Genomic DNA, 16,158 nt, shown 5'->3' with positions numbered 1-16,158 from the left:
AACAAAGATGATGTTACTCCAAGGTTGGACAGGCAGTTTTTGGGGTGATGTCCTTGCAGAAGTATTTCTTGGTGTAAGTTCCTGAAAGCCTTTGTGCAAGGGTGTGGTTTTTGCAATCTGTTGTGATAGTTTTTGTTGTCAGGCATACAAACATGAGAACTCTTTCTTGATAGCTTTCCTCAGCTCTATTTGTTAGAGTTTTTTTTTCTTTGTATTTTTTTTAACATAAATGACTCCATTTTGATACTGACAATTTCCAAAGAGACAGTTCAGATTTTTCTAAAAGGCCTAGCTATTTGCAAATGACCAAACACCATAGTCCTCAAGAAATTTGGAAAACTCAGAATTCCTTAAATTGCAGGTCTATTATTTAGGATAACCCGATTTCAAAGCTAGATAATTTACTAACTTTCTATTTTACAGAAAAGGATACTCTTGAATAAACCCAATTATATTAGATACTGAAGGTTAATTTTTCCTGACTTTCAATGCTGTTCAAATTATACAATGGCTAACCTGGACTGCAGGTGAAAATCACCAAGGAAGACTTAAAAAGCACACCCTGCCCAATGTGAAAGGGCTTTCTGATGATTGTCGTGTACAGCCATGGCTGAGAGCATCCCTGGCTGGGCTAGCACTTGTGCCTCAATGCAGTGCTCTCCTTAAGTATTAATCGAGTGAGCTCAGTTGTTGCCAGAAAAACATAAGTTGGACTCAGGAGAGCTTCTCTCTTTCATTTTACGTTAAGCCTGCTTTGTTTGATGCATTAGTGAGCCAGGAGATGTAGAGTGGTGCCTATGACAAAAAGAAAACACTCAGAGAAAATGACAGCCCACTTGGGTCTCTGGCATGAATTGCTGCTTTAAAGAAGGAGAACAAATCTTTTTTGGAATCCGGAAAGCAAATTGCTCATCTCTGCTTACCTTAAACGAACAAACAATTAATCCTTGTGTCTCTGCAGTATTTGTAATATTCCCTTTTATATCCGAGGTCCTGTGTGCCCCGATACTGTACTGTAGACAGGTGCTGTCAGGCCATCTTCCAGGCAAACATAGAAAGGAATAGTGATCAACAGTCAGGGGTACTAATCAACACAGGCCAAGAGCCCCAGCGATCTTCATTCTGTGTTCTTTCTGCTTCTATTTCTAGGAAGTCTGAAATGTACACACTTTATGTAGCCTGCACTGTGGAAAGGCCATCAGTGTTAGCTGCTCAGGTGGAAGGACACAGAGAATGCCCCACTCCCAACTCCTCCTTTTCCTAACTGTGTGATGGTGAAAAGTTCCTGACTTGCTGAGCTTCTATTTCTTTGTCTGCAAAAATATGGCTACATGTGTCTGTGAGGGCCAACTACCAAAAACGAAGAAACAAAAATCCAAATATAGTACCTGGCACATAGTGGAAATAAAAGATATTATATTATTTCTCTTTGTTAGTATTATACCTACACTTCATTTTCAATTGTAAAAAGCATCACACTTAAGCATCACACTATTCCCTGGGGAGTTCTAGTAAACTGACCCTTGATCATCTTCAGGATAAAATACTTAACATTGCATCTGTATCTCTTTGTGGTCTGCTACCATGTACTCGCAATACCCACTGAGGGATATTCTTAGTTCCAACTAAATTGAGATGTGCAGAACCACCACGAGCCGTGCTTGGCACCCACTGTGCTTACACAGGGCAGAAGCCACAGCATGAGTGTGAAGAGACAGCTCTCCAAGGAGTTTCTGCACGTCTTGCACACCTTCTGCTGTGACTGTCTTGTCAAGCATGATGTATGTTGCATTGGTTATCCGTGGATGGCCACGTAGCTCCAATGCACCCTGCAATCTTGCTCTAGGATAAACAATGGGATTCTTTTCAACCTTCCTCCTTTAAAGCCAGTGTGATTCTGAGGCTTTTAGTAGAAGACACTTGGGACTCTGCAAGAGGAAAAGACTTCCTGCAGTTCCAGTGTGGAGCGAGGTGAGGGTGTAGATGTGAGGACCTCAGGAGGGTCTGCCACAGCCACAGTTAGGATGTGGTCCTTCTGCATCCTGCAGACTTGGCCTGGTAATAACCTTTCCACAACCATCTTGACCAAGAAACCAGAATCCCCCATCATCTGCCTGATTCCAAGGCCTCCTGACTGTGCTGATGCCAGGACTCCCTCTTCAAGTCCCCATGTGGCCACCTGCACTTGAATGTCACCCTCTGTCCCTCCTGCAAACCCCTCCTCCCACCACCACCACTTTGAGAAATCCATGTACTTAGAAGGCTCTCTTCCTCCACCAGCACCCAGGATCCCACTGCCTGCCTGTGCAGGTTGCTGTTCATTGCACTCCCTCCTGCATGCCAGAGGAGATTCTGATATTTTCCCAGCAACTCCAGACCAGCTCCAGCCTGGCAACACCGAAAACTTCTCCATTATCTGTTGGTTAAACTATGCCTTTTTCAGTGAGGCTTGATTTCACACGAACCTATAAAACAAAATTTAAAGCTCATAGCCATTTAGCTGAAACACGTATGACTGAGAGGATTATTTGTGTTGTTTCCTTAAGTAAAATTTGGGAATTTTGGTTGTTGTCATCAGGGACTGTTTTATCCTAAAATTTATTAAATACACACATACTTCACTTTTACAAAAGGAAGCCTCTGTTATATTTGAAAGTAACTTAACTTTGCAATTCATATATTTGAACTATTCTAGGCACATATAAAAATAGAAAATATATTTTTAAGTCAATGAAACTTACCCCATAGACCCTATCAATAAATAAATATTTTTGAAAATTCTCCAGCTCTCAACTTGCAATTGTAATTCCTAGAGACTGCAGGTGATCATTTATATTTCCTAGAGGCAGACTTATGATGGATTAATTCCTATAATTCATCATTTTTCTCTTCTCCCCATCTGTGTCATGCATCATTTCTACACTTGATTGCAGAACTTCTGATGCTGAATTTTAGAAAATGTACAGTTTTGTGGCTATTTGCTGTACCAGATGATTATGTGTATTGATGTTTTCTTTCTCAAGACTCTCAGGGTTCTTTTTACAAAATTTGGCATTTTCACTCAACCACTTTTCTTCATGTTTGGAAGCTTCACACTGAGCTATTTCAAAATACTGAAAGCAAATTTTGAATTTCCATTTTTATAAAGATGTAATTTCATGTTTCACCTAGGATAATCATGGATAGTTTTCTAGCAGAGGAATAGTTGGAAATATAAGTAAATGCATTTTAAAACAACTATACAATTAAAGAGTTTGTACTGTGATCTCTTTGATCAAAATCTACATGATTTGTTGCATTAGTGGAAACCTATCACATAAACATCTTTAGATCATCTCCACCAGCTATCACGTATAAGCATTCATTAAGGAAGAACATTTCTTTCAAACTTAGATATTAATTGGCATGTGATTGCGTTTCTTCAAAATATTAACTTTATAATAGGGGGAAGAAGGGAGAAAGCTGGGGTGGTCTCCTACCCTCTCCTCTAGCCTGAGCATCTGGAACAGAGGTGATGCTAAAGAGGAGGGTGACAAGTGGGAGGGAGTAGGCATAGCAACTAGGATGGTTTTGGCTCAAAGTAGCATAAATTGGAGTGGACTTTTGATCTCGCATATCAGCCAGTCCTAAGAAAAAGAGGCCCCCGGCAGAAGGACCCAGCTTTGCCTCTCTGCTCAGCTCCTGTTCTCATTCTTCTGGAGCCAGCATCCCTGCCTTCGCTGGCCGTAAGTAGGCTGCAGCTCCAATGTTACATTGCAACACATCCCAGAGGAAGAAAGAGACCTTCTCTTAGAAACAAGGACACTTTTCATAGGAGCCCCTCGTGTTTCACTGGCCAGAATTGAATTGAAGGTTGGACAGTAGCAGTACCAAATAAAAAAAAAAAAAGTTTGACAGAAAGCTTGGCACATTCCAGTCACCTGGAATTTCAGCTGCCACTCTGGAAGATAATCATTGTAGGCTCAGACTCAGGCTGCAGTGTTCATCTCAAGCACATGACTTTCTTTTGTTTTCCTCCGCAGACTTCTCTGAAGCCTCACTCCCTTCCCCAGGAAAAATGTCAGCCAACAGGGATTCTGTAGAAAATGGACACTTGCAGGAGGCACTGGCATCTGTCTCAGTAGTCCTAGGGGAATCAAACTCTGCTACCCACATAATGAACCTTGCTGTGGGCTTTGCCATCTTCTCTGCCTCACTCTCTTCATTCCTCCCACCTGCTGCAGTGCAATCTTTTCCCTAATAAACTATGTGATCAAAGCCCTTGTCTCAGGCTCTCCTTAAGCAGGACTCAAGCTAAGAGGCAGGGTTACCACTCTCAACTCCTCCTCCCATGATGCAGGATACAGTTCAAAATGGAAGGTGGGACCCTATATGTCTTTGAGGTTTTGAAGAACTCATTAAGTTTGAATGCAGTTGAGTCAGGGCTGGAGTGGTACCCAGGGTACACTGCCCATCCTCAGGGGTGCTACTCACATCTTTAGGACATTTTAACACCCCTTGGAATTATTCATTTTACAATCTGCATGACTGTACACAGTGGCTTTGGAAGGACAAGGATTGGAGTGAGTCTTCTCTCCCAGGTACATTTGAATATTTGGGGCTACCCCAAGAATCCTGTCATTTCGTTAGATGCTCAGTTACACACTCACTATGAAGCCACTGATGGTCAACCATCTTTCTCAATAAATGACTGACTTTTTTCAGCTTTTGGTTTGGATGACTTACTTTATCACATTTGCTGCAGATCATATCCAGTTGGAGTAAAACAGATTTCTAGAAGCACATTAGGGTTTATGTTAACAGTAGGAAAACTACCATCTTGTATCCTCAGTGACATTATTTGACACTAAACAATACATAGTTCATTGTATCACTTTGGAATCTTCACAGAATCCCTTTGCCAGCAGGTGTTGGTTTTAAAGTCTTTCAGTTTGATCATTAGGAGTCATATGTGGTTATTCGTTCTGATCAAGAAGATTCATATTTATTCTGTGTTCCATGTTGATATATTTGAACATAGCTTTTGACAAACTATTTTGCCTTTTATGTGAGATTGCAATAGAGGATTTCATTTTTGAGATACCAACACTGTTTATGTGTTTAGAATGCTTTGCTATATCTGACCCAGCATTCACTTCTACAGTTTAATATGTCTGCTAAACTTTTGAAAGAGACTTGACTTAACAGCATATAGAGAAAAAATTCAATTACCCAGCATAAATGTCCAGAATTTTTCTTCCTTTCATGTATTGTATTTTTCAACAATTAATTTGCAATATTTTTGCAAAAATATAACAATTTGTTTTCTATATGAGTTTATCTTCAATTCGTTTCCTAGTTAATGACAATTCCTTAGTGTTCCTGTCATTGTTAGTTGAGCAGACCTGATCATATTATATGAGAACCTAAGGGTTTAAGTGAGTTAAGTGTTCTAATAAAAACTGAAGTAATGAGAAAAGGAAGGGAAACTCACACCAAAGTGCTCCGAATGTGAGACCTTCTGCCAGAACCTCACACGTCACTGACTTTGAAACTTGCAGTGCCTTTGGGAGGGAGGGACCATCACCCCTTTCGCAGATGAGGAGACTGCGATGCAGAAACAGCACCTGGTTTGTTGTACAACTTGATATTGGCAAACAAAATATCAAATACATGACTCCAAAGTAATAAATGACCTAGACTTTTGGCTAGTTTCTAGATGAAAGGTCCCCTTCAAAGCAAACATGCTTTGTGGCTGAAGATTTGTAAACTGCCACTAGAATACACATATCTATCATGTTACCAAATTTATATGACTTTTCTTTTTAAATAATAATCTTAGGCATTTAATTGAGATGATACATTTTTTTCTAAGCAATCCAAAGAAATTCAGTGCATTATTCAACCTGTTTACATTCTCAATGGACCTACGTCCACAAGACAGAAGCTGGAATAAGTAAGTAAAGCTATGTGAGAAAGTATACTTCTCTTCTTGTTTCTACTATAGGTAAATAGATTGACTCCGCAGCAACAACACTGCTGTAAAGTAAACTTCCACAAAGGGAGTTCGGGAAAAATACCCTAAAACCTCAACTAGAGCAGTCTTATTGGAGAAAATGTAAAGTTCTCCTGGATGAGAAAACTGTTCTTGCATTTATTTCATAAGCTTTAAGTCAATTAATACAAACATTAATTTAACAACAAATATGTTACCATTTTGAAGAAGAGCTTAAGCAGTTTCATTTCTAATCAAAATAAAACATACGCATGTCTGCATTTGAGATATGTTATACTCTTAATATAATTTTCATTATATTAAAACTTTATGGATGCAATTATTAATGCCAATAAGCAATGAAAACGTATGATGCAGCAAGCTTTCAACTTTCTTGGTACTGAAAAGCTCATAGAAGCTAAAGGCAAGAAGATCCATTCTGTTCATATCCTTCCTGTGGTTTCCCAGCAGATGAAATAATTGTTCATGGGGCTGTAGATTCCATTTGTCAGACACCAAGCCTCAGTATAGAAAGTGACATGCTTTAGCGAAGAATAAAGTTACCACATTTGATTATTTTTTGCACCAGAACATGCAGATGTTCATGGTAATTACCATAAATTACCTTCATATTTATTTTTAAAAAAGTTTTAAACTTGAGCATGTGAAAATTCAATAAATAATTACATATATGTATGTGTATATACATTTATGTACATGCACATATATATGCATATACATATATGTGCATATACATATATATGCATATACATATATGTGCATATACATATATATGCATATACATATATGTGCATATACATATATATGCATATACATATATATGCATATACACATATATATATGCAGAAAGACAAGGATGTTAGTGAGCAATAAGAAATCATCTGAAGGTACAAAACTCACTGATAATAGTAAGTATACAGAAAAACACAGAATATTATAACACTGTAACTGTGGCATGTGAATTACTCCTATCATGAGTAGAAAGACAATGAACCAGGCAGGCACGGTGGCTCATTACTGAATGTAAATGGATTAAACTATCTGATCAAAAGCCCTATAATGGCTGACCGGATTATTTAAAAAAAAAATCCAATGATCTGTTGTCTGGAAGAAACATACTTCACATATAAAGAGACATATAGACTGAAAATAAAGGAATGGGAAAAGGTATTCCATGCCACTGGAAACCAAAAAGAAGCAGGGTTCCCTATACTTATATCATACAAAATCAATTTCAAGACAAAAATTGTAAGAAGAGACAAAGAAGGTAACTCTATAATGATAAAGGGGTCAATTCAGCAAGAGGGTATAATTGTTTTAAATATACATGCAACCAACACTAGAACATCCAGATATCTAAAGCAAATATGATTAGAGCTAAAGAGAGAGAGAGACTCCTATACAAAAATAGCTGGAGACTTCAACACCCCACTTTCAGCATTGGACAGATCTTCCAGACAGAAAATCAACAAAGAAACATCAGACTTAACTGCACTATAGACCAAGTAGATCTGACAGATATTTATAGGACATTTCATTCAATGACTGCAGAATACACATTTATTTTTTCCTTAGCAATGGATTATTCTCAAGGATAGACTATATTGTTAGATCACAAAACAGGTCTTAAAATAGTTTTAAAAACTGAAATAATATCAAACATCTGCTTTGACCACAATGGAATAAAACTAGAAATTAATAACAAGAGGAATTTTGTAAACTATACAAATGCATGGAAATTAAACAACACACTCCTGAATGACCATTGGGTCAATGAAGAAATTAAAAAGGTTTTTGCTGGTGACCAATGAAGTCATGGAAGACCAGAAGTAAATGTAATGACAGGTAGAAAAAGTAGAGGTAAAATTAGATGACTGTAATAAAAAGAGGCTGCCATTTCAAACTCAACAATCTGAGCCCTTAGGAAAATGACCAAAGGAAAAATCCAAAGGGCATCCCTGAAAATGGCTTACAAAGGTAAAGTTTGCACAATGTCACATAAAACAGTAGTAAATTCCAGTTTAAATGTGATTTCTAGGGGAGAAATATTTACTCAACACTCATCAAAAGCCTGGAGTGTAACCTTATGAGGACAAGAAGAAATTCCCCTAAAGAATTCCAGCTACAAGAAATGACCTGTAAAACACAGCATCTTGTTTTACCAAACTCTAACCCATAGAAAAATATGTTCATGGCCGGAAACAGATGAGTTACTAAGCACATTATGGGTGGAGTAACTCAAAAGAAAAATGTGCTCTTCATCAGAAAATTAAAAAAAGCATTTGGCTTTAAATGAAATGATGTTCTTAGAGCACAGTGGAGTCCTAAGTAAAACTTCTAAGACAAATTTATAACGCAGCATCTGGGAACAGAGCAGCCTGCATTTGGGACCTGGGGGAGCTCATCAATGATTAAAATCCCCACAAAACCTTCAAGTACTGGTGTGAGGAGGTGGGAACGGAAAGGATTTACCTAGACCAGCACCATCCAATGGGGATATTTCACAATCCACATAAGTAATTTCTGAATTTCCCAGTAGCCTCATTTAGAAATGTAAAAAAGAAACAGCTGAAATTTATTTTAATTGTAAATTTTATATGACTGAATAAGTACAAAATATTAGCATTTGAACATATAAACGATATTAAGAAATAATTAATGAGATAGGGCCAATTCATAGTTTTCATATTAAGTCTTTGAAATTTGATGCACTTTTGACTTACAGAACAGCTCAATTCAAACTAGTCACATTTCAGGTATCCAGTAGCCTTGCGGTCTGTGGGTATGGCTTTGGGCAGCGGAGATCTAGACCTTGGTATACAGAAATGTCCCAGTGTTACCCTGAAAAGCCAGCTATTCGTTCTCACACAAAAATGCAATATTCACAATCTACAGGTTTCATTAACTGCATGCCACATATTGAAATTTGTCATACAATTTCATTTGAACGAAGGGTTCCATCTCCACAAATATTTGAAATATTTGTCACAGTTCCAAGATTATCAGGGAAGTAATGATGAAACACCCTCTTCCACTCACTGGGCAACTCATCACCATAGCAACAGATCATTATATAAAGTTCATCAATTCAGGTGGTCGTTATCCCAAAGGAGCAGACAGCTAATATGTTAACGAAATTTCTTTCTCTTAACTTGTAAATGAGCAAATGAATTAAATTGGTCTTGGCACTGGGAGTTCAGCATTACCTTTATATAGCAAAGAGGAATTCAAAGAAGAAAACAGGTCTTTTTGGCTAGAATATGCTTGAAAAGGAAATTTTAATTAGCTCACTTATCAGTTTTGACTAAGGCTTATATTTCCCCAAAAATTATGTTAGCCATTTCAAACATTATTTGTCATAAATTACATGCAGCATTCTTTCATCTTAAAGCATTATTCCAAACCACATTCCCCTATGTCATACCTTTGACATATAAGTTCCAGAAAATTAGGTGCTGGGCGACATAGAATGCCTTATTCACTGTGACCTTGCTGGCTTCCAGAACAGAGCCAGGCACACAGTAGGTTCTTAAGCAGAGCACCTGGTAAAATGTGTGGACCCTGGGACCCAACAGCCCAAGTTAGACTCTTGGCTTCCACACTTACAGGCTGTGTGGCCAAGAGCAGTTCATTGACATCTCTGTGTCTCCTTCTCCCCAGTGCACAGTTCACAGGGTTAGGGGCCACTAAGTTTATCTGTGTGTTTGCTTGGATGGTGCCTAGCACACAGAACACATTGCATAAGAATTTTCTATTATTATTTTACTGCTACTGTTTAGCATGCAGATGATAAGTCCTATTCAAGTTTTGTCTAAAATCAACAAGCTCCCTGCCTCTATGAATAGTCAACACACATAAACCAGTAGGGGAAATGATATCTCTTCTACAGAGGCTCCTACTGCCTTATTGAACACAAAGCAAAATACTCCTTTAAGTACTCAAAATCATAAGTTGACAGCATAAAAGACATTTGCCACCACATTTCCTGTGAATGGAAACCCAATTGTATTGAAAACAAGAGTGCAATCAATAAAGTCCTCTGGGTATCCTTTCTAAAAGCTCTTCCAGCCCCATAGTTTAAAATGTAACTTCAGCCACACTGAAAATCATTCTGTTAAGGAGGCAATTCAAGGTTCTGAAGGGAAATTACTTGCTTTAGATTTATTGTATCTAAATTACAAAGCAACCACCCAGTTGGTAACATTGGCAGCCCTTCTCTGACAGTCACCAGGCAGGCATCCAGAGTCTAAATTACCCTCTCACCCCAGCAGTGAAATTTATACTGCATCTGGTCCCATTAGTGTGGGTTGGGATGGTTGAGAAAAATCTATGCAAAGCACTTTTACACATCATTAATGTGAAAGAAAAAAAGAGAACCGTGTACTCCATGGAATAAGAAAGTTAATTTGTCATTTTTCTGAGTTGCTGTATTAGACCAATTGTAAACTTGGAACGATGACATTCCAAGCTATTTGGTAGCTAGAGTTTTCTCCCACTTTCTTCAGACATGGTCTTATCTGTTTCTATGGCTTCAGAGACAACCTGAGGCTCCTATTACTGATCCAAACCTTCTCAGGTTTCAAAGAAGGATTTCCAGCTGGCTCTTAGACCTACCACATGCAATTGGAACTCAGTGTATCCAAAATGGAGATCAATATCTCCCTTTGGACCAAATCTGTCCATGCATCTAAAATTCTGAATTCATTTGCTAGGATGAAATATTCAATCTGCCTATCCTACCTTTCAGTTTCATCTCCTGTCTCTTCACCCACAACTGCAGGTCATTTCAATGTCTCCCCCTTTCCAGAACACCCGAGGACTTTCTAGAGCTGCATGCTTTGCATGTTCTGTGCCCTCTCCATCAGGCAGCCATCTCCCCAACCCCCAAGAGCCAGCTCCCAGGCCTCTGCTCTGGGTGGAGGGGGAACCTTTTCTCATCTCCCAGGCCAGCTCAGTGCTTCCAAAGTCCGTGTGCTCATGGAAGGTATTCTTCCTTCAATTAAGATACTGTATGGGGTCAATTGCAGGATAAATGTCTGTCTTTTGTGTGATGTAAGCTTTTCTTTGCATGACTTGCTGAGTCGAATCGTTATCCATGACACCTTCATACTCTATGGACACACTAGGCTGTTGATCAAACCTTAATGAATAAACACATAAGGATTTCACAAGTGTAGAGTCATGCCTGGGAAGTCAATCTTTGAGCTCAGCGTTGAAATTTATCTCTCAATTTTCCTGGTTATCACCAAGGAACAGCAGAATAATCATGTTTAAAAATTATTTCGTGTATAGGTGTCCAGAGCAAACAGGTGACCCCTAACTTTCTATGCACCTCTCTTGCTGCCCACTCCACTGAAAGTTGCCCAAGAGGTGAGAAGCTGAAGTGAGGTGGGGTGGGGCAGGGATCTGAAAAGGAAGGCGTGACAGGAGGAGAGCCCTAAATACAGCAGAGTGTTTCCCAAGCTTTATGACTAGAGAAGCTACTCAGGGAGAAGGCTGAGATGAACTTTCAGGTGCAGCCCCAGAGACTGGGATTTGGGAGGTCTGAAGTGGGCCTGGGGACCATCATCAACAAGAATTCCAGGTAAATCTAACTCAAAGGTCTAGAACGATCCTTTGACCAACAATTAGGTGCTGTTGATTTTAGTCCACATCACCACCAAAGATGCCAACAGTGAGGTCCATGATGAAGGAGCTTTGAGTCTTGATGACTATTCCTTAACTTCCTAAAGCCTTTATGTAAAGTCTGTAAAGTGTTTAGCACAGTGCCTAGGCAAGGGAAGCACTTTTTGTGTCTTCATCACTGTTACCATGCTGGTAAGGAGGATGAGGACGCCATGGCCAAGAGCCCTTCCTTCATCCTGGAAGCTCTTCTTTCCATGCATTGAAAAGTCACCCCTAATAGGTCATAACCTTAAGTAGATGCAGTGGACCTTCTGCCTAGCTGCATCTTAGACTCATCTTGGGGCTGTAAAACATTATAAGTGCCTGGATCCTGACTTCATGTGCAGAGACCCAAATTAATTGTTCCTGGTAGAGGGTAGGAACAGGTGGTTTTTAAAAGCTCTTGATATCAATGAAATATAAATAGGATAGTTGAAAACTACTCATGTCTAAAGCATGAGAGGAAATTGAGAGAATTATAGGTGATATTCAATTAATGATTAGATAATTCATTTGATTTTCCCCATTATCTATTTCAGTCCCACATACTAAGCCAGATAATTTAGGAAATTGAAACTCTTATCCGAAACATTTGGGGGGGATGTGAAGAAATATCATATACGCTCAACTTTGGCCAGCTACAGGGCCTCTGGTTAGCTGACAGTCTGCAGCTGTTAACTCCTTCAGTCTGTTAACTCCTTCATATATTCTTGGGGGTGGCCCTCAGCCTGAGGTGGTGATAGTTGCCAGGGAATATTCTTCTTATAGATGCCCACAGCCAGTAGCTGGGCAAAATAGTTGGTCTAGCTCCTAGCCACATTTTATTCAAATCTTCCAGCAGAAACACTTTGCATAAAGTTCCACACTGGTCTGGGAGAACCGTTTGACAGATCTGCGTCACATTCTGATGGCTCCCTCTGCCCAATTCTGCTTCTTCCTTACCTTTTCATGTGCTTCTAGCTCCATCTCTGTCTTCTTCCTGGAGAACCCAACCTATAATGGGGACATCTGGAAGAGTAGACCCGCTGAAACACAGAAGAAATCTAATGCACTTACAAATCAGAAAAAGCCAGTGGGGTAAGGGAGGGAAGATACTAGAACTCAAACTAGTGGGTGAAAGGCCGTGGAGATACATCTTCTCTTTTTATTCACATTGACAGTGTTGCAGAATAGATACTGTAAATTCTACTTGGTAGATACTAAACCTGGGAACTCCAGTGGTCTAGAAACGTACTGTGTCACATAACTTATAATAGGTGAGTAAGAATATAATCTCAGGCATGTCCAGAACTAAAGCTTATATTTTGCCCTCTACACTACGCTGTTTCTAGGTTCTCCATTTCATAACAATTTTATCCTTGTCTGAACTCCTACTGCATTAACCATAATCTGAAGAGTTCCCTTTGAACAAATTTGCATCATCCTTAAAAACTTCCTATGGCCAGATATAAACACACCCTGGACTATAATTGTAAATGTTTTAAAGTTAAGGACTACCTTTTACGTTTCTTGTGTAGCCTGAACTTAACCTAGTAGACAATGTGCCCTCTGTCCATGCTTATTAACCACATGAATAATATATATATAATGCGGATGGCCTTGTTCAGAGAATTGGATGATGTCAGTGGCGTGTAAACATGCTGAATATACTGGGTAGCATCCTATTGTTTAGCATTTATTAATGGATTTTTCCTCCAGAAGCAAAAGTGTGTAATATGTGTGTTATGTGAATGACATACCTGGCCAAGTTTGGCTTACCCACCTGACATCACTCTTCTGTTGTTTCTGGTCTTTCCCTGAACAAATAAAACCTTGGTGTTGTCAGAAGTCCCCCACCGTCCCCTCCTTTCAACACAGCAGAGCAGCCTTGATGTGGCTTCTGATCAGGACTTACGTCCTCCTTCTTGTTTCCCCAAGCACAAAGGTATGGCTGCCTCATGACAAGGCGGGGACCCATGAGCTATTCAGGTCTGCAGGTGGACCACTCAGACGACCCTGTCCTTCTGTTTATTTCTGACTCAGAACTGCCAACCAATTGCCCTTGGACACAAATACTAATTAGTTCATTTATTCATTTAGTGAAAATTGAGAGCATAATTTGGGTAATGTTCCTATTTAACTGCGGTTGCTATGAAAATATCAAACTCAGAAGCTTTTTTAATATTTGGGGCTGGATTCAATGTCCACCAATTTCCTCTGATTTTAAAAAAAAATGAGTTACCTGGAAGAATTTCTTTTCACCTGCCCATGTCTGTCTGGGATGTGGTTCACAGTAAGTGATGTGTTTCCATTTACAAGTCCAGAATTACAAAGGTTCCATTCTGCTAGCCCAAGCATGAGCAGGATCTGGCCATTCTGAGGGGTTCTAAGTACTTCAGTGTCCTGCCTACCATCAGGATGTAGCCTCGAAGGAAGAAAGGAAGGGTCACACAAACTACTTAGGAAAGTGGGCTAGAGGCAGAGCTTCCAGGATCTGAATGCATAATCTGTCTCTGGGAAGATGATGGAGAGAGGAAAGCCTACACTTTTTATTTAGGTTCAGGGGCATATGTGAAGGTCTGTTACATAGGTAAACTCATGTCACTGGGGTTTGTTTTTTTCATCACCTAGGGATTAAGTCCAATACCCAGTAGTTATCTTTTCTGCTCTTCTCCCTCCTCCCACCCTCCAGTCTCAGGTCACCCCCACCATCTGTTGTTCCCTTCTTTGTGTTTATAAGTTCTCATCACTTAGCTCCCACTTAGAAGTGAGAACATGTGATACTTGATCTTCTGTTGCTGTGTTAGTTTGCTGAGATTAATAGCCTCTAGCTCCATCCATGTTCTCACAAAAGATATGATCTCATTCTTTTTTATAAGGCTACACTTTTCAACTGTACCTTGAAGAATGAGCAAGTATTTGCCAAGCATAGAATAAAATGAGGGCATGTGAGGGAGGGAGGTTGGCTTGATCAAAGTATTAGAGACCACGGCTGGTGGACATGTAGGGTTCAGTATCACTTAAAAGGGTGGTGCATTACGTTGGAGTCAATGATTCATCCTATCTGTCCCAGCCTGTCTCTTCCATAGAGGCAGAAATGCTCAAAGCTCCTACATGGTTTGATTCTTCAGCATTTGACAAAAACTATATAAAGTTGCGATGGGCAACTGCAAATGTTATATCTGGAATACAGAGAAGTGATCTGCATATATGTGCTTTCATAATATAATTAATTGGTTCAAATGTAATTATACTACTGAGGTCTGCAAAAAGAGTTTGGACACAATTTAGAAAGCTGTAGCAGAGTTAAGACCCTGATGGACTAGTCTTTCCACACCTAGCACTCACTGGCTCAGCCCCTAGGTCCAGAAAGTGTTACAGGTACACCAGGATATTGATGCCTTCCACCTTGGAGAAGCCTTCTACTCCTGCAGCAAGCACAAACAGCTTTATTTTTTTCCCAACGAACCATACAAACAATATTATTTCCTGTGGTTGTCATGATTGAGAAGCCCTGACTTAGAAAAACCCCTGCACCAGGAGACTTGAACAAAAATAGCCATAGCAGCACTGTTGGTGCTAGCAAAAAACTGGAAACATCACATATGACAATCAATGGAATAACATGAAATTCAGGATTACAAAGGGACATTGTATAGTGGTGAAGACTAAGAAATATTGGTTATCTGCATGACAAAATAAAAATGAAAAATAGCAAGTCACACAAGAATGCATATCTTACCATTTTCCTCCAGGTCAAACCACACAATGCTAAGTGACACTGCAACCACGTCTTTATGTGGCAAAATCATAAAAGAAAGGGGGATAATAATCATTACCCAAAGCAGAGGACAATGGGTTGGAAGAGTGTTCAGAGTAGACATCAAAACTGCTGATGAGGTTGTGGGGTAAATTTGGGTGGGAGGTAACATAACGGTTTCATTTCATTACTTTATATTCAGTACATATGTTTAATACCATATTATTTGTGTATTTATTATTTATTAACAAAACAGATAACTTTTGTTGAACTCAAAAGACACAAACAAATACAAATAGGAGTAAATTATTGGCCCTTGCTAGACTACATTTTAACATAGCTGGGCGGGTCACTCGGGCCATGTTGTGCATATGCGCAGACACCTGCAGATACACACATACACAGTAACAAGGTAGGCCGCTATGTTTAGATGCTAATATGTTAAAATAGGAATGCGTTGGTAACAGGTGAGAGGATGAAGGGGACACACTGTGATTCACAGCAGAACTCAGGAAGTGTGCTGACTTTCTTGGGCAATGCCTGGAGCCAAATTTGAAATGGTACCTCTACAACCAGGGTTTGAACATTGGATTGGGGGTCAGACAAGAGAGGAGCCTCTGCATAAGACCAGGGAGTAGTTTTGGTGCCTTCCTGATAAAGGGAACAGAAAGAGTGAAGAAAAGAGTGAGTGGGAGAGAATGGAAGCCAGGGAGTTGGCAGAAAACTGCTGAATGCTCTATAGACCCTTTCCTACCACCAC

At 39.5% G+C, this 16,158-nt stretch overlaps 1 long non-coding RNA gene across 1 annotated transcript; it reads right to left on the bottom strand.

Annotated features, from left to right (window-relative positions):
• Positions 1-922: 922 nt before the first annotated feature.
• Positions 923-14,033, bottom strand: LOC134732704 (uncharacterized). The gene is made up of 5 exons (XR_010116126.1): positions 13,881-14,033; positions 13,422-13,455; positions 12,602-12,684; positions 5,474-5,586; positions 923-1,038 (listed from the first exon to the last, which is right to left on the bottom strand). It is a non-coding gene; the product is annotated as an uncharacterized lncRNA (long non-coding RNA).
• Between the last annotated feature and the right edge of the window lie 2,125 nt (positions 14,034-16,158).

This window comes from Symphalangus syndactylus, chromosome 16 (genome assembly GCF_028878055.3).
Source record: "Symphalangus syndactylus isolate Jambi chromosome 16, NHGRI_mSymSyn1-v2.1_pri, whole genome shotgun sequence".
Classification (NCBI taxonomy): Eukaryota; Metazoa; Chordata; class Mammalia; order Primates; family Hylobatidae; genus Symphalangus; species Symphalangus syndactylus.
Note: the sequence above shows the minus strand (reverse complement) of the source record. Positions and strands in the feature narration are given on the sequence as shown.